Source organism: Odocoileus virginianus, chromosome 3, assembly GCF_023699985.2.
Source record: "Odocoileus virginianus isolate 20LAN1187 ecotype Illinois chromosome 3, Ovbor_1.2, whole genome shotgun sequence".
Classification (NCBI taxonomy): domain Eukaryota; kingdom Metazoa; phylum Chordata; class Mammalia; order Artiodactyla; family Cervidae; genus Odocoileus; species Odocoileus virginianus.
This window is the reverse complement of record NC_069676.1, coordinates 96,585,441-96,610,337: the sequence shown is the minus strand read 5'-3', so window position 1 is coordinate 96,610,337 and position 24,897 is coordinate 96,585,441. Positions and strand designations below refer to the sequence as shown.

General features: G+C 37.6%; 1 long non-coding RNA gene across 2 annotated transcripts in view; it reads right to left on the bottom strand.

Annotated features, from left to right (window-relative positions):
• Window positions 1-24,897, bottom strand: part of LOC139034478 (uncharacterized) — a 443,467-nt gene that overhangs the window by 24,830 nt on the left and 393,740 nt on the right. For both annotated transcript variants that reach the window (XR_011487025.1, XR_011487026.1), the window contains exons 3-6: window positions 22,749-22,917; window positions 16,838-16,887; window positions 11,300-11,429; window positions 8,259-8,413 (exon numbers count right to left, since the gene is read on the bottom strand). This is a non-coding gene — a long non-coding RNA (uncharacterized lncRNA). The remainder of the gene's footprint in view (window positions 1-8,258; window positions 8,414-11,299; window positions 11,430-16,837; window positions 16,888-22,748; window positions 22,918-24,897) is intronic.

The window sequence follows — 24,897 nt, the reverse complement described above, 5'->3', positions numbered from 1 at the left end:
TGAGAACCACTGCTTTAAATCCATGGTTCTCAAGCATAGCTATGTATTGGAATTGCCATGAAAAGGTTTTAAAAACATTTAAGCATCACACAAATAAAGTAAATCAGAATCTCTGGGTATAGAGCCCAGGCATAAGTATTTTTAAATATTCCTATATGAGTCTAAGGAAGACCAGGTGAAAATGGTTGAAAATTATTTCACTAGACAGATTATACCCTCTAGTCCCTAAAATTATTCTTGCCTTGGAGTACTCATAGGATAAAACTGTTGAAAAAAATAAATGGATTAATTAAAAGTCAGTAATTAATTGACTCTGGTTACTTTGCTTATGTAATCCAAATAAGCAATCTTTTTTTTTTTTCTTGTATAGTCATTGTTTTGGCAGAAATAACTAAGACCTTTACTTAAATTTCAGAAGTGAGGGTAACCTTCACAGGCTTGGCAAGATTTAATACTGAATTCGGATTCATTCTAAATAAATTCAGAACAAAATTGAACAAAGGAGAATCTACGTGAAGCAAACTGAGTATAGTATATTACTAGATTTGAATACTAATATATATTAATAAATACTACTTCAGTTGAATATAAAACATCTTCATAAAAATTATAAAAAATTATCAGTTTTCTACACATTTCTATCTACATGCTCCCAAAAAGCAAATAGAAAAATAACAGGTACCATTTACTGAACACCTACATGCCAGGCATGGGTAAAAGTGTTTTAGACATTATCTCTCATTTAATCTACACATACACTCAAAAAACCTATAATGTAAAACTACTTTTGAGTTTTTTAGAAATGAGAGAATGGGAGCTTCATAGTGTTTATGGGACTTAACCAAGGTCTCTCAGCTATATAAGGTCCAAGATAGGATCACTCAGGTCAGTCTAACTCAGAAGGCCAGCTCACCTTGGTTAAGCAAGAGTTCTGTGTTCTACTTAAACCAAGCTCCTGTGACAGTACCCTTATGATGCACTGCTCTTTTTTAAAAACCATCTTTATAAATGCCCTGTTTACCCAAGAAATAGATGAACGTGGTGTGACAGTCACAGAAATTTCACTAACTGCTAATTTGGAAAATATTTTTACATGCTAAAATATGTAACTGTCATTCCTTATAGCTCACTCCTGTTAACACATCAACACCACTTCCTTATATAACTTCATGGTCTTTATTTTGCAAAATACCATTTCAATTAAAAATAGTGGCTACTTGCCAGATTCAAACAGCAGTAATTGCTTGTCTTGCAAATTGAATACACATAATAAGAATGATTTGAAGAGGAGAAACAGCCTCCTTTAATCATTATTTTATAAGAGTAACTAAGCCCCCACCAAACTGAAATTCAGTGGCTATCATAGCAATAAATGCCTTTTAAATTCACCAAATTATATGTTGCATTATTTAATAATCAAATCAAGTATGTAAATTTTTCTTCATCCCATGTCTGTTTTCCTATTTAACTTAAAAGTTCTAGATAAATATAAAAATATGTACTATAGTACATTACATACTTTTTAAATTGTGTACTTTTGTAATAGAGAAGAACAAATCTGACTCCATATTGGATCTGTTTCTTTTACTGTGACCTTTGTATTCTATTGCTTTTGCTATGTTAATAAGTCATTAAAGGATGTACCTCAGCTTATAACGTATATAATGGCCCATCTCTGGGAACCCTGACTGTCATGCTGAGCTTTAAGCTACAATATCTAAATTTAAGCTCACAGGAAACACTCCCTTCAGAGTCTGGCTGGACCCAGGAAATATTTGCAACAACTTATCTCCTTTTTAACTTTAGCTTTTTACCTCCCTCTCTTAGCTCTATAAAAGAAACTGGCATCCAAACTCGAGCAAGATGATTCTTTGGGACACAAGTTCATCATCTTCTGGACTTGCTGGCTTTTTGAATAAAGTTGCTATTCCCTGCCCAGCACCTTGTCTTTTGATTGACTGACCAGCCAAATGGTGAGCCATCTGAGTTTGAACTAGGGAACACTTTCAGTACCATTTCCCAGATGAAATCAGTGAGTATATACAACCATAGCCAAACTTACACAATGGAATATTTGCTATTTGGTAGTGAAGCATAGGAATCTGGGGAAATGACTAGGTTTCATTAAGATTGTTAAAAAATAGAAAATATTCAAGGTTGATCATTGAAGGTCCACTCCACCATATTAGGTTTATCTTTGCATCTCAGCACAAAGCTGAGAATATTAGAGTGCCCAGTAATTGTGATATAAATTAATTATAATTAATTAATGGACAAACAAATGTATGGAGTTACCAGGGGTGAAATCCTCAGATATATGTTGACAACATCATCAACATAGTTGCAGTTTCTTTGTTTTAATTTTATTCCTTTTTTTTTAGGTTGTTCAACTCCTGAATGATATTAAATTTCTTGGGAAATGTAACAAACACATAAGAATTTTTTTAAAGATTTATTTAAGTTAAATTGATAATTTATTAGTAGCTACCGTACATTTGTATACTTCCTCCTGGTGTACAGGTTCAATACAAAAGCCAAATTATATTAAAGAAGCTGCCCATTAATCACAGAGTAATAATAAGGAATATTGCTATTGCTTTAAAGATAGTTCCATCAGGTTAGTGTTTTATCTTTTATATCTTCAGAGACCCATTTACCTAAAATATAATCAGTCTTGATCACTGGAAGCCTTGAGATATCTTCTTCTTTTTCAATATCTCTTAAATAGGCAGTATCTCTTAACAGAACTTTTTCTCATTACAATATTCTTTTAACAATTACCATATTATAATTATCTAGATATCAGTTTATATAGTATTAGTTGCAACTTCAGTTAAGATTTTGGAAATGAGGCATATTTACAAATTCTTTCCCAGGATGAATTACTTCAATCTTTCAGTTGGTCATTAAGTCAAGAAATATTCTGTAGTGGACATTTGTGATTCCATTCACAGTAGCAATTTCTGCCTTTTTAATAGTCGTCAGTTTCCATGCTAGGAGCCACATGGCCTCAGAAAACCTTACTAGTGGTGGAGCGCATGAGCTAGACTAAGCCCATCTGGTAGCCAAACACATAGGCGCGTGAACACGTAACCCACGCTTGACTAATAGTGAGAATCTCTTTCACTCTGGGTGTGTATTATATGGATAAAAGACCTGGAATGCCTGCAGCCATTTTGGTTTCATGTAGGAAACCAGTCAAAGGATGGAACCAATACATAAGGACCAAGACATACAGAATGAAAAGACAGATGAAACCCCAGGAAAGGGAAACGAGACCCTGACACTACGAACCTCTGGATCAAAGGGCACCTAAGCCTGAACCACTTCTGGGATTTCAACTGCCTCACAGTCACACGACTGTGCCCGCCCACGGAGTCCTATCTCAAAAGGGGAACGCCCCCCCCCCCCCAATTTGGTTTAATGCCCTCATGTCGCCTTCTTGACACTCTTAATAATTTTATCTTAGGACCTGCATTTCTCAATGAAGTCCTATGGAACAATGGAGCAGGTCTATGAGCAAAGATGTGCATGGCAGCAACTAGCTCGTGTGCAGCAGTCGGATTCCTGGGGCCCTGTGAGTAAAACCAGTCAGGACCTGGACCCAGAGACTCACAGGCAGAGCCAGGGCAGCGGTGGCGTGGCCTGCCAGGAGGAGGGCTCCAGGCCGGGGCAGTGTGAGTGGCTCTCCTGTCTTTACAGCCATCCTACGGGCATCTGCACGAACGTTATCTCTGGGGACTGCTGGAACTGTCCACAGTAACTACAGGCAAATACAAGCATACACGTTGCAACAAAACCTATCATGGAATTCTTCAAATCCTTCAAAGAATTTAGAAGCTCTGGTTTTGAAAAACGGCTGCAACCGGAACATTGCAAAGCAAATAGCCACAGTCTTCAGTTCAGTTCAGTTCAGTAGCTCAGTCATGTCCGACTCTTTGCAATGCCATGGACTGCAGCACGCCAGGCCTCCCTGTCCATCACCAACTCCAGGAGTTTACCCAAACTCATGTCCATTGAGTCAGTGATGCCATCCAGCCATCTCATCCTCTGTCCTCCCTCCTTCAATCTTTCCCAGCACAAGGGTCTTTTCAAATGAGTCAGTTCTTCGCATCACATGGCCAAAGTATTGTAGTATCAGCTTCAGCATCAGTCCTTCCAATGAACACCCAGGACTGATCTCCTTTAGGATGGACTGGTTGGATCTCCTTGCAGTCCAGGAGACTCTCAAGAGTCTTCTCCAACACCACAGTTCAAAAGCATCAATTCTTCAGTGCTCAGCTTTCTTTATAGTTCAACTCTCACATCCATACATGACCACTGGAAAAACCATAGCCTTGACTAGACAGACCTTTGTTGGCAAGGTAATGTCTCTGCTTTTTAATATGCTATCTAGGTTGGTCATAACTTTCCTTCCAAGGAGTAAGCGTCTTTTAATTTCATGGCTGCAGTCACCATCTGCAGTGATTTTGGAGCCCCCCAAAATAAAGTCTGACACTGCTTCCACTGTTTCCCCATCTATTTGCTGTGAAGCGATGGGACTGGATGCCACGATCTTAGTTCTCTGAATGTTGAGCTTTAAGCCAGCTTTTTCACTCTCCTCTTTCCCTTTCATCAAGAGGCTCTTTGGTTCTTCTTCGCTTTCTGCCATAAGTGTGGTGTCATCTGCATGTCTGAGCAGGTAGATTTCTGGGCAGAGAGGAGCGTCGCCTGTCGCAGAGGCAGCCGGGTTGCACTGGAGCCGTGAGGCCGCCTACCTGCCGGGCAGTGCAGCTGCACTGTCACAAAAGACCTCAATTAAAAGTGGCAAGGTGCAACTTTCAGCATTTAACTGAAATAACGGTACACTTTAAGCTGACCCTCCAAGTCAGATTTGGTTTCTCCATCCATGGTATTTTCATCTTTTAGTCATCACTGTAATAAAACTTAACATATTGTTAAGTTAACATATTGTTAAATATTTTTTTTCTGTGTGTGTATGTATATAGCTGTCCAATCAAAGTGGGGAACAGGTACTCTTCCCAGCCCTATGTGAGCTCTAGATATTGTTTCTTCTAACCTTTTAGGGTGATCTTTTTCCTGCCTCAAATAGTTCCCTCAAAAATTCTGCCAATCATTACCCTGCTGAAGACTAGAGGACCTCTGCAAATCTCCTTGGTTCCTCTGTCCTCTCTTCTCAGCATTGTTCTTTCAACCCAGTGAGCCTGCTGAATTCTTCCTGGTTGCCCACTTTATTGAACTATGACCTAGAAAGTCCTTGAAGCACTGAACTGGGACAATCAGTGCTCATTTCACTTATTTCCTATCTCTCATGGTTCACTGGCTTTGATAGCTTGATGTGCAGTGTTAAGAAAATAAAAGTTTCATAGACTTATTCATATTTTCAGTTGTTTAGGCAGGAGGACAAATCCCATCTTTCTTATTCCATTTTGGTCAGAAGCAGGAGCCCAAAATTCATATGTTTGGATAATTTCACCTAGAAATTGAAGGAAGAAAATAAAGATGCTGTCCTGATTTCTCCCAAATTGAAACAGAAAAAAAAAAAAAATGATAAGCCTATGAAAGGGACAAGACAGTAGTGGTTACAGAAGGAAGAATAAAACTGTTTAAAAGAGAAGGGTAAATAGCAAATGTTTATGTGAATTAGCACGTATGCAAGGTAGAATAAAAAAGGCAAGGATAATCAATGATACCGATCACCTCAAGTAAGTTACGCTGGATAAGAGAACAAAGTGTCTTTAGAATATCTTTGGTGTCCCCAGGATGTTTAGAAATGAATTGGAGGTAAATGTTTGCTTATAAATGAGATGTGAGTACCCGTGACAGCCAATATAGAATAGTCTTTCAAAAACTGTGAAATAGAGATAAAGTAAGATGATATTGGAAAAATAATTTTTGTTTTATATATCATTATATATATATAGATATACACACACAGTGGGGAAAACTAGCAACTGTTTACATGTTGGACGAAAAGAGACAGTTAAGATGCGTCTAAAGATAAAGAAGAAAGAAGAGATGATTAATAGAGTCAGAATGTAGACGAGTGGAGTTAGCAGAGATACATATATCTTTATCGTTTTCAGAGGAAGAGGAAATAAATATGTGGAAATGTTCAGCTTCCAGTTTTTCCGTGAAGTAGGAAAGTCGTTTGCTGGGTCTACTTAGACCGACTCCAGTACAGGAGGAAGGGGACAAAAAAGTGAGTGTACACCCAGGGAACGGGTGCAAAAGCTGGCTATGGCTACAAACACCAAACTCTGCAGGGCAACGAAGGTCTGGCTCCGTTGAAGGCTTGAAACCATAAATTTAAAGTAAAGCTCATTCATAGTGTTAGAATTTTTTCCCCTTCTTTATGTCACTTATAAGGCATAGAACCAGAGGAGGAGGATGTGAGTGGAATCAAAGTTGAAATTTTGCCAAGTGGCTGTGTTGAAAAACCAAAACAAAACACAGTGAGAATTAGGTAACAGCCCAAGGATTTGAGAGTGCAAAATGAAAAAAAAAAAAAGGCACCACAGCAGGGCTTAGAAGCTTCAGGGGTGGGCGGGAAGGCAAGGCTCTGCAAGTAGTGATGGGTGTGGGAGGGCAAATGCAGGGGGAGTAAGCTGGTGAGATACCTACAGAAACTGGGAGCTGTGTAAGAGGGGAGCAGTGGATCTCCAAATCTGGAAGAACTCTCACGAAGACTAGCAGCGCTGATAACCTCCAGAGTGGGTTGCCTCTGAAGATACGGTGCTTTCACCATGAAAACCAAATGTCTCCGGAGCTGGATTCATCACGCAAACAGCCCCTGAGTTTCTCAGGGTAACCTGAGAGACCACAAGTAATGACAAGACCCTGAATTGGTTGCCAGATTCTCAGAAGAATATATGACAAGTGTGGTCTCGCGTGGGTGGGACAAAACAATGTCCTGAGCAGGCAAGAGCAGGCAAGGAGGAGGCCTTTTGGCCGAGAGTGGAAGACGCATTCCTATCCTCTCTCTCAGGATGAAGCTGGGGGCAGGGAGGGGTGAGAGAATAAGCAGATTTCTCTAAAGAGAAAAGTATTAGAAATAGCACCCTTGAGATCTTTCCACCTAATTTCACATATTTCATGGGTATTCCTAACTGTTTCCATTTCAGAAAGCATTTGCTGACTTTGCCTCTGAATTCCAGGGAGAACCCTGTTTAATTAAATCACACAGAGAATCCTAATAGGGGCTATCTATTGAAATGGGAGGAAAAACATTTAGTGACCCTCGTCAAGGAAGGCAGTGGGAAAGGCAGGCCGGAGGATCAGCTGGATAATAAACATAAAACCCCTGTGGGGAGGTCCCCAAAGCAGTTAGACTGGCTGGGAAGCCAGGTCGTGGGCAGGCCAGCCGCCAGCTCCAGAGACGGTCTACTCCACAGGATCGTCACTCAGAGGATACTGCTTGGATCTTGATTCATAAATAATTTTTCTTACATTGAAATACCACTATTCCAACATTCCTTGATGCTTCCGGAAGGCACGTCCTTCACATCAGGAGCGATCTGCTCGGAAGCCCAGGAGGACAGGTTGCGCCTCCTCTGGGCCTGGGCTGTCCTCGCATGCCTGCAACCAGAGCAGCGGCAGAAACCCTGTCTACACCCGGCGCCCGCACCTGGGGTTTAAGGCCTCTTGGGTCGCTGCCTTGCAATTCTGAAGAATTTTAGCTTTGAACGTGGGGTGTGCAAGGGAGCCCCCCCCGGAGACTTAGAACCTCAGCACCTGCTCCATCTCAGAGCTGCAGTCTCCGCCCTGCACTGTCAGCCTGAGGCTGGTCACCAGTGCCCAGAAGGTGAAGGTTGGTCCTGGTGAGACCAAGGGGTGATTGTCCCTCTCGTCTGCACAACCCGCAAGAGACACACAGGGGCCAGTCTCTCACTGCCCCCCCAGCCTCTCACTATCCGCCCACTCCCCGCCCAGGCAGCTGGTACCTCCCAGGGCAGAGGTCACAGTGACCCCCAAGGCTGTCTGTGCTCCGTGGTTTGAGCCGCCTGACTCCCCGGCTCACTGTGAGTCAGAGTGTTGGTCTGGTGTCTGGCAGGAGGTGGGCAGCAGGCGCTCCTTGCACACTTGCACACCCAGCCCAGAGCCGAGGCCCCGAGGGGCCTGTGAATGTCTGCACTAGCCCGCCAGAAATCCCCGTGCCCAAGGGGCAGGCCATTACAAAGTAAATTTTTAAAAGCATATAGTTCAGGTTGTGAAAGACATAGAAGAAGCACAGAAGAAAGGAATTTTATTTGACATACCTTGGCTGGCATTTGTTTCCTGCTATTTAAGAAAGGCGTCCTACATTTTCATTTTGCACCAAGCCTGGAAACTCAGGTAGCTGATCTTTCTCTCAGCTCTTAGCCACAGGAGATGATCTTCAGAGGTGAAACCACTCATGTGCATTTGGCAGATTCTGCAGAAGGTTCATAAGAACATTCCAGTCTCCGTCCTAGACACATGCCTCCTCCCTTCCTGTGGATATACTTCTGTGTCTGTGCCTGCCTGTGGCATCTTAAGGGCTGGTGACAGGAAAGGTGCCACATTTATGAACAGAGTGACTTTTCCGAAGTACTCTGACTTCATAGTTTTCATGAATTATTTCACAGTTTGTTTTACAATCTTATAGAATTAGTTGCAGGAAAATAATTTTAATAGGCACATAAAGTCTCCCATCCCTTAATCTCAGTTTCAAGCAACGAATATACAGCCCAATAAACACCACTGTAAATGATGACTTCACTACTTCCTTGAAATATACTATTGATAAGCTAATGTTAAACAAATGTTTCCTCTATTTCCATTTTGTGTTCTGATGCAAGATCTTCTTTAGGAATAAATTCCATCTATGGCAGGAATTGTCATTGTTCATTTCTTACATATGAGGAAGCTGACTAAAAAGGGTTATGCTATGCCAACGGCCATGCAGTGAGATTTAGTTGGGAATTGCATCATGGTTGATATACGGCAAAATGACATATACAGATTGGCAAGTCCTATGACACAGAAAAATGCATGATCTGGGAATCATTAAAATGAGAAGACTTCTCTTGCCAATCCATTATTAACTAATAGAACATGTTTTGACATAATAGATAAAGCTTTTACAACCCTTCTGTTGTAACTGTCTACTAACTTTCAAAGAATTCAGATTTTTATGAAAGACATAACAGAGTACTGCAACATAAACTGCATTACAAAGGGATTTTTGCTTACAGTAGACTTAAAGAATCGCATTTTAGATAGCCTTTCTTCTCATACAGCTTTCTGTGCTGTCATACTGAGAAAAATTTATCAAATGCAAAATATATTTTAAATAATGAATGCCTTTAAAAATATCATCTTTGAATTTATTTATTAAGTTTAACTAAAATAAATTTTTCAAAACTGAAAAAACTGGTCTTTCTATTCAGAGTATTAAAAATTATATTACTTACTTTCAATGAATTGAATTTTTCACTGTTGTTATTTTAGATTTGGGGAATTTTGATTGTTTTCTTGATGTTTTCATCAAGAATCCTCAATATTTTATACAAATTATAGGCAGAAATCTACTGTGCTATCAATAAACATGAAACAGAAGAAAAAAATAAACTTTTGTAGACGTAAGGAAAAATAAATTCATATATATTTGAAATATAATTTTGTTTCTAGAATTACTATTGGTTCAGACTAGAATGTAGGTTCCCAAATCAAGAAATGAGAAAAACTTAAGAGGTAACTGGTGATGCAGAGAGCCCATTCAGATCAAAGAACTGTTGTTTAAAGGACTAAAGATAAACTATGTTTGTATTGCAGCTCTTAGCTTGCTTCAAGATCTATTGCTTTAAGACTGAAAAATCACTCTGAAAGGGGCAATAATGATTCCAGATACACACATTATACGCTACTGGTGATGTCCTTTCCTATCCTCCTGTAAAGTGGTTTTCTATTACTGATGCATGCCAGAGCAAATGTGTACCTTTCCCTGGAAATAATGAAAGCAGGCTTAAGCACAAGAAATACATGGTCACTGCTGTAAACAGATACTTCTGTTTCATTACCACTGTTTTATTAACAAATTACTGCCACTAAAGAGATTATGAGGTTGCAAAAAACAATCCAAAATGAAATAGTCCAGGCCTAACTCTCATGTTGTAATGAACTGAAGAGATGTGCTTGCAGTCCGTTCAGTTCCTCATTGTTTCCGTGACTGCACTAGTCTATTTTGTGTTTTGAATTGTGAACGTCCTTGCCCGAGCTGGGCTTTGTAAATCATCTTTTCTAGGGGAAAAGGATATTTCCAATTAAGTGAAGATATACACTTCTCACTTCCTAATGTGACGAGTAGTGTGTTACATGTAATATATCTCACATTGGAACAACAGACTCAAAAGCCCAATCTTTCTTACTGTAGTTATTCTACAAGCCAATAGTTTGTGACCAAACTATAAGTATTTGAAGCCATCATGACTCCCAAACTTACTGTCAGTAAATTTTTAATCTTAAATGAGTAACTTCACTTTTGAAGACTGAAATTTTAACCCTCTAAATTTCTGGGGAGATCCTTAAAGTGTCCTGTTTTGCATTTGTTGAAGTGAAGGAAACCAAATGTGATAAATGGTTCTTATGTTTCAGAGCCCTATAGTTATTTGGGATGGTTCAGGTACATATTAATACAATCTTTTCTTTGAGAAGGTGAAAAGAGATGTTACTTATATCTTTGTTTCATTTTTGGAGCTTGAAAAAACAAAACGGTGGCAATATTCTGCCAAATCCAGCCTTGATTTTGAAACGGGCCTGGTCATTGGGAACCAGAAGTCATAGTGGGTAAATAAAACTAGTGTTGCAAGATAATAACACATCACTATCTTCAAGCATGGAGACTCAGAAAATAAAGGGGATTAAAAAGAATTTATTTCCTATGTAATGAGTGCTAGATATAAAACTGAATAAACTTTGATTTTATGAAACTCATTTAAGGTTAAACCATCCTCTGTCTCTCAAAATTTTTCACATTTGCACATTACTGTATTTAACCTTTCTTTATACCATATATTTAATAGACTTCATAAACAAGGTTCTACCAGTTGGTCATATATTACATGTGAACCTAAAAAAAAAAAACTATATTTCAAAATGCAAATAATTATTTCTATACTTATATGATTGAGGAGTTTGTTTTTTATTTCCAAAACAATGTAGGTGGTGCTAGTGGTAAAGAACTCACTTGCCAATGCATAGACGTAAGAGATGCGGTTCGATCCCTGAGTTGGGAAGATCCCCTGGAGAAAGGCACGGCAACCCACCTCAATTTTCTTACCTGGAGAATTCCATTGACAGAGGAGCCTGGCAGACTACCCTCCATAGATTCGCAAAGAGTCGGACATGACTGAGTGACTTAGCACGGCACACAAAACAATGCAGCTTTTCCAATATTCAGAAGAATAGATCTGAAAAAAGGTGGAAACTCTAAAATTAAGAATACAATAACTATTAAAGCCCTAACAAAAAAATACTCATTATTTTAAAATTATTTTCTAACCATTTTCTTGTTTTAGAAAATAGGAATTTTGCTGTTCAAATGACTGTCTACCTTTTTTTCCAGAAATGTGGCATTTCAAAATAATTCTAGGTAACAAAGCAGAATTATATAATCTAGATCTAGATAAAAGGAAAAACAGAGATAACCACACAGAAATCTCAACTACTACAAGCAAACCATGCTACAAATAAAATTTCATATACCATAACCTTTAAAAAATCTTGACCAAGGAAAGAATTCTGCTATGGCAATATTTGGGTTAATAACACCTAGAAGTCATTTTGGGAAAGAATGTAAATCAAGAAAATCTCCAGAACTCACCAATACTCACCAATTTGAAAACAAATGATAAACATGACAAGCAGGTTTGTCTAGAAACAAACAGAATAATGGCCCCTCACCACTTTCAAGTGCTGCATGATGAACAGGAGGGAATGATTTGAGGTACCCAAGTCTTCCTTCCAGCTAACAAGTGGGAACCTTGCTTTATACCATTTTATATAAACTACATGGAAGACATGCCCAGGATATCCAACAAAGCCTACAAATAATTCCAGCAAAGAGCTTTCTCCAAACTGGACCAAAGTGTCACATCTCAAGTCACATACTATACTTGGAAAGGAGAAGGAAGATAGGTTTCAGATATAGTAGTCATGGAGTCAAGGAGAATTATCCCACGTGATATAACAACAGGGCAAGATGAAGAGAAAATACATGGCAAGTAAGCAAGCATACCACAGAAACTGACAAAAGAAACGTACATCACATTTTTTAAAATGTCAAAGTGTCCAATCTAAAAGGAAACCTTTTTTTTCTGCAAAAAAAGAAGCTACAGGAAAAAAAAAAGTCTTTGAGACTGCTCACAATCAAGAAAATCCAGGAATATTATAATTAAGAGGACGAAAATAGTTTAGAAACATTCTGGAATAGACTAGCCGTGCATAGAAATCACAATATTAACATAAAAGAGGCTTCCTCTGGGAAAGAAGTAGATAATCCAACATATGAAACACTGTAATAAAAGTAGTGTATACGAAGATCAAAATGGTACATCACATTTTAAAAAATCTGGCATAGAATAAAAAACATTGCAACATATTGTGGTTGTATCATTGAACTTGACAAACAGTTCTTCAGGATTCTTGCAGAAAATAAGTCACCAATAGGGGTTAAAGGCAGACCTAACCATTATCTCTGCACTGAACTTTTCCAGAACAAATTTTAGACACCAATGTACAAATTATCTATATTTGAGGGAAATATCTAAAGAGTCATTGTTTTTGTTGTTTCTATGCAGTGGCTTCCCTGAAGGCTAAGCGGGCAAGGAGTCTGCCTGCAATGCAGGAGACATGGGTTGGTCTGACCTCTGAGTAGGGAAGATCCCCTGGAGGGCATGGCAACCACTCCAGTATTTTTGCCTGGAGAATCCCCATGACAAAGGCGCCTGGTGGGCTATGGTCCATGGGATCACAAAGAGTCGGACCCAACTGAGCACATTGGCACACACATATGCAATGACAATATAAAAGATATTCCTGAAAATTAATAAACTCAGGGAATCTCCCTGTGTATAATACACACATATAAAATATAAACACTCATTTATTTTATGTAAATAAATATAAGATATATACACATATATGTGCATATGTATGTGAAGAGACAGAGAAACACAAACTAGGAATGATATTTGTCCAAGATGTAATTTGTGGATGAAGATATATTATTGTTCTCTTTCTTGATTCTTCTGCTTATTCTTAAAATAATTTTATTAAATGTATATTAGTTTGTATAAAATAATTACATAATTATTCTAAAAAGTTGATAATATAATTTTAATGATTGCTTAACATCCATTTTATGTATACACTATAATTTATTGAATCATAATAGTTTACATTTCATTTACATCTAATTTTTACTGTCCATCATAATGTGATGGATATCTTTACCTATAAAACTTTGTACACTGATTATTTCTAAGAATTATCCTAAGAATCACTATTCCAAAAAAAGTTTTAAAATTTCTTTAGATATTAATAAATTGTTTTTCAGGGAGAATGTGTTCATTTATTCCTTAATCAAAAGTGAATACACTGTTAATCTGACCACACACCTTTTGCTCGACTAAGCAGTTCATTACCTTTCATTTTTATTTTTCTAGTCATATTTCTGATATTAACAACCTTTTCACATCCACTGTTACTAGAGGGTCTTTTTGCATATGAAAAATATCAGTTTACATTTCCTTTTTTTGAATTTTATATAAAGGTCATCATACTGCATGTCATTTTTCCAACTCATTACTATCATAACAAAGTTATCTGTGTTATGGCATACAGCTGTAATTCATTTAATTTTCCTGATGCATAATATTCATTTTGTGATTGCAGTAAAATGTATTTAACTATTTGCTATTATTTTTTAATTATTTATCTATTTAAAGCATTTATGATGCATCAGAGGTTTTTTTGCGGGGGGTGGTTCCCAGGTGGTACAGTGGTAAAGAATCTGCCTGTCAATGCAAGAGAGGTAGGTTCAATCCTGGGCCAGGATTATCCCCTGGAGCTAGTTCAGTCGCTCAGTCGTGTCTGACTCTTTGTGACCCCGTGGACTGCAGCACGCCATGCTTCCCTGTCCATCACCAACTCCCGGGGTTGTAACCCCTGGAGCAGTAACTGGCATCCCACTCCAGTGCTCTTGCCCAGAGAGTCCCATGGACGGAGGAGCCTGGCGGGCTAGAGTCCACAGGGTCGCAAAGAGCAGACACGACTGAGCGACTTCACGCTCACCTTTCACTTTCACGCACTGGTAAGGAAATGGCAACCCACTCCAGCGTTCTTGCCTGGAGAATCCCAGGCAGCCTGGTGGGCTGCCGTCTATGGGGTCGCACAGAGTCGGACACGACTGACATGACTTAGCAGCAGCAGCAGAGGCATCTATATATCTGAGGTTATTGATATTTCTCCTGGCAATCTTGATTCCAGCTTGTGCTTCCTCCAGCCCAGCGTTTCTCATGATGTACTCTGCATATAAGTTAAATAAGCAGGGTGACAATATACAGCCTTGACGTACTCCTTTTCCTATTTGGAACCAGTCTGTTGGTCCATGTCAGTTCTAACTGCTGCTTCCTGACCTGCATACAGGTTTCTCAAGAGGGGGTCAGGTGGTCTGGTATTCCCATCTCTTTCAGAATTTTCCACAGTTTATTGTGATCCATACAGTCGAAGGCTTTGGCATAGTCAATAACACAGAAATAGATGTTTTTCTGGAACTCTCTTGTTTTTTCGATGATCCAGCAGATGTTGGCAATTTGATCTCTGGTTCCTCTGCCTTTTCTAAAACCAGCTTGAACATCTGGAAGTTCATGGTTCACATATTGCTGAAGCCTGGCTTAGAGAATTTTGAGCATTACTTTACTAGCATGTGAGGTGAGTGCAATTGTGAGGTAGTTTGAGAATTCTTTCGCATTGCCTTTCTTTGGGATTGGAATGAAAACGGACCTTTTCCAGTCCTGTGGCCACTGCTGAGTTTTCCAAATTTGCTGGCATATTGAATGCAGCACTTTCACAGCACACTTTTAGGATTTGAAATAGTTCAACTGGAATTCCACCACCTCTTCTAACTTTGTTCATAGTGATGCTTTCTAAGGCCCACTTGACTTCACATTCCAGGATGTCTGGCTCTAGGTGAGTTTTCACACCATTATGATTATCTGGGTCGTGAAGATCTTTTTTGTAGAGTTCTTCTGTGTATTATTGCCACCTTTTCTTAATATCTTCTGCTTCTGTTAGGTCCATACCATTTCTGTCCTTTATTGAACTCATCTTTGCCTGAAATGTTCCCTTGGTATCTCTAATTTTCTTGAAGGGATCTCTAGTCTTTCCCATCCTATTGTTTTCCTCTATTCCTTTGCATTGAACGCTGATGAGGCTTTCTTATCTCTCCTTGCTATTCTTTGGAACTCTGAATTCAAATGGGAATATCTTTCCTTTTCTCCTTTGCTTTTTTGCTTCTCTTCTTTTCACAGCTATTTGTAAGCCCTCCTCAGACAGCCAGTTTGCTTTTGTGCATTTCTTTTTCTTAGGGACTGTCTTGATCCCTGTCTTCTGTACAATGTAAATACTTAGGAGTTAAATTATTGGATTATAGGGGAAACAAAAGTTCACTTTACAAGACAAAGTCAAATTGTTTTCCATATTATTATACAATTTATTCTCCTATCTGCAAAATTGACCCCAGTGATGCACATCACATGTGAAACTCAGTAGAGTCAGACTTAACTTCTACCTAATGAATGAGTCTAAAATAGCATCATATAGCTATCTTGATTTGTAATTTTGTGATTATTACACATCTTCACACCTCTTTTAGTCATTTGTATTACTTTTCCTGCAAAATAACTGTTCATGCCCAAATACTTTTTCAATTTTGTTCACTTGTCTATTGATTGTCCTGTAAGAGTTATATATTTGAAAATTAATATTTTGTTGTTTACATATATTGCAAATATCTAATGCCAGTTTGTGTTCTGTCTTTTCCCTGAACATATTTTCACAAGCTAAAGTTCTTAATTTGTATACAATAAAATCTGACAGTCTTTGACATACCATTGTTTTATTGCTGTTTGCTCAGGAAACCTGCATTTTCCAAGTCCACTCACATAATAGTCATTCCTTTGCCCAAAATTCTGCCATCTCACACATGTCATAGAGCAAATTTCTCAGAAGAAGGGGCCTTTTTTAATAATCCTCCACTCTCTTCTACTGGCAATTACTTATCCCAGAATGACCCCCACACAGTAATATTTTCATTTGATACTAAGCTTGTCAATCTGCTTCCCTATTTTATTTTCTTTTACTGGTAAGGTTTGACTATTCTTGGCCCTTTTACTTCCATACAGATTTTAGAAACAGTTTATATTCATTTAAGAAGAAGCTTGTCTGAGCAACACTAAGTCTTGATTTCGGTAGTATTGACACATTTAAAACATAAAATGCCCCTGCACTCCTGAGCATGAACACTAAATATCTCTTCAATTACATCTTCATGTTAGAGTTGGGCTCTCACTCAATCATGTCTGACTCTCTGTGACCCCACGGACTGTAGTTCGCCAGACTCCTCTGTTCGTGGAATTTTCTAGGCAAGAATACTGGAGTGGGTGGCCATTTCTTTCTCCATCATGTAAGAGTTACTTGACATGATAATTTTTATGAGTGCCAAAAGCTATCAATATTTAAAGTTTTTAATAGTTTACAGTCATTTTTAAGGTGTTTAAAGCAAAAACATATAATCTGAATTTTGGAATTGACTGACCTTTTATCTCATGTAGCCTTTTTTCTTTAAACAGCATATCTATGTAGATCCTGTAATATATAATTTTATATGATGTATAAATATAACACAAAATATACTTAAATATATTATGTATGAGAAGCAGCCACATATCCAAAGACAAATTATATATAACATATATATATATATATCTCAAGGATATTTACATATCTCAAAATTACTTATATTACTCAAGTCATTACACCTCTTCAATTTTAGCTTATTTAATTTTCAAACATTGATAAAGTTGTTTCAAAGAATCTTATCAGTAGTCTTTGTCTATATTTCATTGTGTTTATAACATATTTTTGTGTCACAAAGCTATCTTGTTTAGAGGGCAAATATTAATTTTTTGAGCTTTGCCAAATGCTGTAGTCATTTTTAATGATATAAAGTAGACACACATTTTTTTTGTTTAACACTTTCTGCTTTGAATTCTTCAAGAATAGTATTGCCATTCTGCTTTCCTATCTTGCTTGTGATAATTCTCTATCTCTTCCTAGTTTTTTATTCTAACTACTTCAGATGTATCTCAGAAAATAGCATGCAGTTAGACTGTTATTAAAGATAAACTCTAAAGTTTATATCTATATTGCCATTTTCCTGGGAGGAAACACTGTGCTTCATGTGCCTCTATATCCCCCGAAGGGTCTTTACATCCTTCTGGACAGAAGAAAAGTCCTGTAGGATTCAGATCTGCTAATTTTGAAATAGCATCGCTTAGAAATTGTCAATGTGAGCAGTTGCAGTTTAAAAATCTGGGGAACTCAGCCTTAGATATTACTTTCCCATCATGATGTCATTTATGCTCTTTCTCTAGCTGAAAAAGAAGGGGAAAACTATGTTTACTCATCAGGAAAACAGAGGTGACCACAATGAAAGGTGCTCAGGGAAAAGTCTGGAAATATTATTACGCCTTCTATAAAAATCAGCCCAGGTGCTACTGGTTTTCCACAGAACTAATTCCCAGAGCCTAGACGCTACTTCTTCACCATAAAGTCCACTTTTTAAACTTCCGTGGAGATGCCGTGAAAGCTTCCTACGGTTCAAGTCTAGCCAGGAACCAGAGAACTGAACTAATTGGTTAAGTCTGCTCAAGGTGACAAGCTGCCGACTGGCAGACACAACATTTAGAAACCAGGCTGAAAATGCTACATTCAATTTTACTTAGGATGTAAGAAAAGATCCAGAAGACAGGTCTGTTTACTGGCAGTGAAACATTATCCCCACACTATTCTCAGACCATGTGGCAGGAGGTGTGCTCTGGGAGAAAGAAGGCAGCTTGTCTCCACAGGTCTTCACATAATTATTATAAAAATATGTCTGTGGCATAATGTAAAGTTTGACACCGAGAATGGCCATATTTTTGTTACAAATATAGACTGCTATTTAAAGTCTTTTTTTTTCCTAATATAAAAATAAACATAAAAAGAAAGCAAGCAACTTTTTAGCAATCTATAATACAGCACATTTTAAAATTCAGTTATCTAATGGATGGTTCAGAAGATTCAGAAGTATATTTAATTCACGACTCTGTTTGCTGTGGGCAGTTACATATATATATATTTATAGGCTTCCTTGGTGGTTCAGATGGTAAAGAATCTGCCTGCAATGGAGGAGACCTCAGTTTGATCCCTCAGTCAAGAAGATTCCCTAGAGAAGGAAATAGCAACCCACTCCAGTACTCTTGCCTGGGAAATCCCATGGACAGAGGAGCCTGGCGGACTACAGTCCATGGAGTTGCCAAAGGGTTGGACATGACTGAATGACTAACACACACACACACACACACACACACACACGTTCTGTGTAAGTGAATGTGTGTAAGAGATGTGCAACGTTAGAATATGTTGCAATAGAGAAGGAAATAAAAGGTGCAGAAGTGTTAATGACTTCACAAGGGCCATCTAAAGTCTTCCAGGGAAAATCTGAATTTAAAATCTTACTATGCAGACAGTGGTAATCCTTCCACTTAACTTTCTATTTTCCTTTATGCTTTCATTAGCAATCCATGTTATCACTCATTTATTTTTGGAGTTGTGTGGCCTCTAGTGGTGTCTGGAAAAAGCATACAATGAAAATATTGCCAGACTGAACACATCTATCTCCTGAGATTGAAAACTCCAAAATGCTGAGTATTATTCTAACTTAAACAGTTTGGAATATTCCAGGCCAGAATATTGGAGTGGGTAGCCTTTCCCTTCTCCAGGGGATCTTCCCAACCCAGGGATCAAACCCAGGTCTCCCACATTGCAGGCAGATTCTTTATCAGCTGAGCCACAAGGGAAGCCCTTTGAGTTAATATAATGCTTTTATTTGACAGTTTTAGATTTTGGCCCGACTTGTTTCAAAGTTACTATTTCTAAACATAAATTTATAGGAAAATAATAAGGAAATATTTATTCTATTCTTCATGTTGCTGTTTTTTATTTTTTCCAGAGTTCAGTATCAATATTTAGACTTTATGAGAAAGTATTTCCCTAAATTAATGATATATTTTTCAAAAGGACATAATAAAGTATAAAAATGTTTGTTTATGAGTGTTATAAGCTTTTTACCTTTAACTCAACAATAAATTTAATTAATTTAATTTAAAATGTATGTTTTTCTAGAATACCTGGGTTTCTTACCTAAAATTCTGAAACACACATATCTTAATACTACATCAGGCAGAATAAATAAGCTGATGGACAGACGTCAAAATGAATGTCACTATTCTTAGTTCAATATGAAACCCTGCCATTTACATCTTGGTCCAGAGTCACTATATATTTAAAGACCTTAAATTTAAAAAGCAATTAAGATGATGAACCAATTTAGTAATGTGTCCTTCAAGAAATACTGGATTAGTTAGTTCACATTTTCAAAATGTAATACTATTTCAACTTTATTGATATTTTAATCCATTGTATCTCTTCCCTATTATGATTAAAGAAAAGATAGTATTGATTAGAAAGGGGCCCCAAGAAATAACAAAAATGTATAACTTACCCTAACAGGCAATTTGCCATTGGTATCTTTCTGCAAAAGGTACTATATGCAGAATAGGGACCACCTCTGGGGTTGTCAAAATTACCTCTGATATGGTCCTTTCACTATTTTAAAACCTTACAAATAATAAGTTTTAAAAAACTCTGAAAGAAGAAGGTAATATATTCCACGGTTAAAGTATTTTCAAATTTATTACAAAGCATTTCCTTGTTACTGGAATTCTTTACCAGACTACAGATTTTAAAGACATTTCCCAAATCACCATGTTTACTAGCACAGTTTCCCCCAGATTATAACGAAGGAGGTTATAACTAGAGGTTGGAAGATAAAGACAAAGCTGTATTTAGTGAGAAATAGTGATAAGAAAATACAAACCAGGTGTCTACTAATGCCCTTTGCAAGAGAAGATTATTCAGCAGCTTTATCACACTTACACTTTATAGGATAGCTGAAGAAAATGAAGCATACGAATATGTGAGCTATGTACTGGCAGTTATTGGTAATGGGTTTTTGATTTAGTTGCCAACTGAGAATTCAGAAACAAAATAAAACCCTTTCATGGCCATCAGAAAATATGACTTTCTAACTAAGAATAATGAATATTGTCTACACAAAGATTCCCATGTTAATTCATCCACCATCTTTCAGAGCCAGAATAGCACTATTTAAGAGCATTCTGATGGGGAATTTCTAACATTGAAAAGTCACTTGTATACACACAGAAAACCAGATTATATAAAACAGAAACAACGTTCCCATGATGAAACTGACCAGGCAAAAGTGAATACACTTTGAAAGCGTAAAAATTCTTGATAGTCGCCAATCTCCCTTAATGCTACTTCCAGGGTGTTTCATGGTGGCTGAAATTCAGCTGTTTGGTTAGAGTAAGCTTCTGGGTCCAAACAAGTAGTAAGAAGGATGAATTTTGAGGAAAGGTTTATGTTAGAGTATGCATTTGAGATATATTTTGAAGTCAGTAGAGTCAAAGGGCAAGCTTTATTTGATTTTATTCTTCTGTCAATCAATATTTATTGACCACATTAATGTTTTATATTCAGATATGGGTAAAATATGCATAAATTCATATGATAAATACCCATATATGCACACCCAGTTTCAGTCATGTTAATGCTTTGCATTCTTTATTCACTATGATCAAGGCATAAAAAGTTTAATTAAATAGAGACAATATGAGAACTAATTTAAAGCCTTTTTAGGAAAATGTTTAGCAGTCAGACTCCATATTTCCAGTCAAATAAAACTTAGATAAAACATTTAAATACTGATCCTTAGCTTTGTCTGTGTGTTTTAAAACTGAAAAGCAAGTTAATAATCAATTTACTAAAAATTAGACACTAGGAATATCATCCTGATTTGACTACTACTATATATCCTGTCTTAATCTTCTTTTTTTCATATTCAAAAAATGTGTAAACCATGTGATATGTATATTCACACAGGCTTTGATAAACTGAATTTATACACATATAAGCATCTATCTATATATATGTGTGTGTGTGTATATACATACATATGTATGCTTATGTACATGGATACAAGTATCAGTTTACTACAGCAGTTGGTAAAATTTTTGAAAATAAAATATTCTGAATATCAGATAATTTTCACTTAAATTTTAAAAGCGCCACAGTTGTTTCCAACCAGCCACTGAGCTACTGAGAAGATATGAAACTCACAGCCTCACTCACAGACCTTTAGAAAAGAATAGCCCATCCATGTTTAGAGGTTCACATTGAAGGTGAGCTCAATGGTGATTTGAATATAATAAATATATAATAAATAGTCTAGGCTAATAGCGTCTTACAGATATTTCTGTGTTTAGTAAATTAAGATAAATTCAATTAAAAGTGACTTGAAACATGTACCAAGTTGGAGGTGATGTCTCTAAGAATTTAGAGATATTTTATCTAAAATACTATCTAATAAGAACAGTTTTCCCATGAAGAGCTCAGGTGTCACATGTTTTCTCTGAAGAGGGAGGAATAACACAAGGAAGAGTGTAGGACAAAACCTTCATTGGAGACGGCCAAATCCACCAGCTCTCCCCTGGAAAAACGTCAAAGATGAAACCTTGGTGCCCTGATACTATGTGGAGCCTTGAAGTCAATTTCTTTCCTCTCTCTTTTTTTCCACCCCTAGATCTTGCTTCTTTGACAAAGTTTAGCTTGACTTTCTAAATAAGATTAATGCTTACAGTCGACACAGATTATTCTGATGTCAGTCAAGGCACTGCTCTCTCCTAGGTCGCTAAAACAATATTGGTACTGGCAGGTATAAAACACGCTCTCCAACACAGGCAGACAAGTGAGTTCAGTGTGGAATCTGAATCCAAATTAGGTCCCATATTAATTGCAAATGGTAAAAATCTTTGCTTTAGTTTTCTAATTAAGATTAATGAGAGTGGTTTGAAGAGCTGATACCAAGACCCTGGCATTAACAGCGATCATTTTTCAACTGTGGCAAAACACGCTTTCCTTTTGAAGTACATTCCAGTCCGAAATAAGAGTTGGCAAGAAGGTAGTGTTGAGGGAAGCAGAAGATTCAATAAGCCATATTTCTTCAGATTAAGCCACAAATATATTGAGCGCACAAAAACCTCAGGAAAAACTTTGTTTCAGGCAGCACATATCCGGCCAAAACCTGCTGTCCAGAGCAAGAGCTCAATTTTATGAAAAACAAGGGGCTCCATGTTCTTGAAGGAGATGCTATTGAAAGTTATAAATAACTGGTAAAAATAAATGTTTCCATTTAAAGTGCTTCTGGATATCTGTTGATTGTGAGTGAGATGATTTACATGGAGTGCACAGCTGAAGCACAGACACGCCATCTGGAATTACTAACCGAGAAACCCATAAACTCATCGATGTATTACATGACTTACCGTCAGGCCTCCGCGGAGCAGGTATCATCAGATTCTAAAGCTGCTCATTTAGACCACTTTAGGACTTGCTTAAGACAGAAAATGTTTCATTCAGAAAAAAAGCTTCCCTTTTCGGATGGTGTTGTGTATGCTCTGAAAACAAATTCTTCAGAGGGAGATGAAAGAAAATCTGGGGAAAGAACAACCAGTAAGTTTTTATCTCCCAGCTGTTTTGTCAGTTTTAGACACCCACAGAAATTATGCAGTGGATTTTGTTCCACAATCAGTAATACACGTAATGTCTGAAAATATAGACCTCTTTGGAAGGATGACTGCTTGGTGCCCTTAGGATTTTGAGGTGGCTTTTTAACATTTTTTTAAACAATTATGTGAACACAAGAGAGCTTTTGTGTGCCAAGACTTACATGCCCTTTAAGCAAACAAAAATGGAAAATTTTAGCACATTCCACATTAATAGAAATAGAATTGAATTTGCCCAAGTTCTGTTTATGAATGGCATTATTTATACAGCTGTGAACTGTATTGAAACATGACAATGTGGGGGAAAAAATCTCCAGGCATTGAATTATCCAGCTGACTTCAGTTTCTTTAATGCATCCTCATCATAAAATCTAAAGGATCAATTTTTTTAAAAATACTGAATGCCTTTAAAAGACATTTTAAAATTCTTTCTCTCCTGGTATAACTTCTTTTCAAACTGAGTTATGACCTGTTGAAATGACGTGCATGCATGGATTTATTTTATTAACATATCTCATCCTTTCTTTCCGGAGAAAGAAAAGGCAACCCACTCCAGTATTCTTGCCTAGAGTCACATGGACAGAGGAGCCTGGTGGGCTGCTGTCCATGGGGTCACACAGAGTCAGACACGGCTGAGATGCTTAGCATGCATACATGCATTGGAGAAGGAAATGGCAACCCACTCCAGTGTTCTTGCCTGGAGAATCCCAGGGACGGAGGAGACTGGTGGGCTGTCATCTGTGGGGTCGCACAGAGTCAGACATGACTGAAGCAATTTAGCAGCAGCAGCAGGATCCTTTCTTTCCTTTAAGTGTTGGAAACCTGCTTGGTTTCTCTCTCTAAATGAGGGAGGAATCCCATTTCTAACTCTCTAGTCTCTCCCGTAATTGTTGGCTATAAAGAACCTATGGGTCACTTTCTGAAAATCATTCCCTACAGCATATCAAGATTCTTGTAGTCATTCCTTCTGAAACGGGCAAAACAAGGTGTCAGAACGTTTTATTTCTTCTTAAATGCAGAAGTAAATTCATAATTTTTGAGAAATCAGTATTAAAATGATAGGATCAAAACCAAAGTAAATATTGAGAGTGTGATCAAAATCTCCATAATCATTCCCAGTGCAAGCCTAGTTTCATTCCTGGGAATCGTATATCAAATGTGCATGTTCGCCCCTAGAGACGGCAGTTAAGAAAGGTAAACAGGTATGCTATTCAACAGAAGAGCACATAGAAGTGAGCAGGAGCATGGATGTTTGAGGCGACTTCAGGCGGCAGAAACGGGCTTTCGCTCAGCTGTAAACTCTAAGTTCCTTGGTCTTTCTGTCTCCGCGTGTGCCTGCATGCTAAGGCGCTTCAGTAGTGTTCCACTCTGTACAACCCTACGCACTATAGCCCACCAGGCTCCTCTGTCCATGGGATTCTCCAGGCAAAAACACTGGAGTGGGTTGCCATGCCCTCCTCCAAGGGATCTCTCTCTATCTCCGTCACTGCCATAATCTACAGAAGTGAAAAGAGTAGATATTTTTGAGTTTTGGAATAATACCAAGCTTTCTATGCATAAATTGTTGACTTTTCATGTAGTTAGCTAATTGGCAGAACTGACCATTAACCTACTGACTTCTTATTCTTTTTTAAGTTGCCCCACCCCCAACACAGACACATCTGTGTAGGGTCTTTCTTCCACAGGCATTTACCCTTATCAACTTAGTTCCAAGACGACTGGGATTAGCTATTGTATTTTATTTCTTTATCCAAAATTTTCAAGTTTTATGACCTGTAAATCCATCATGGTAAAAGTTTTCTATTGCTATTTTGACAAATTCTCATAAACTTTTAAACTTAACACACATTTGTTATCTATGACTCCATAAATCAAGCATGGGTCTTATCCTTGAGTTTTTAGTGGGACT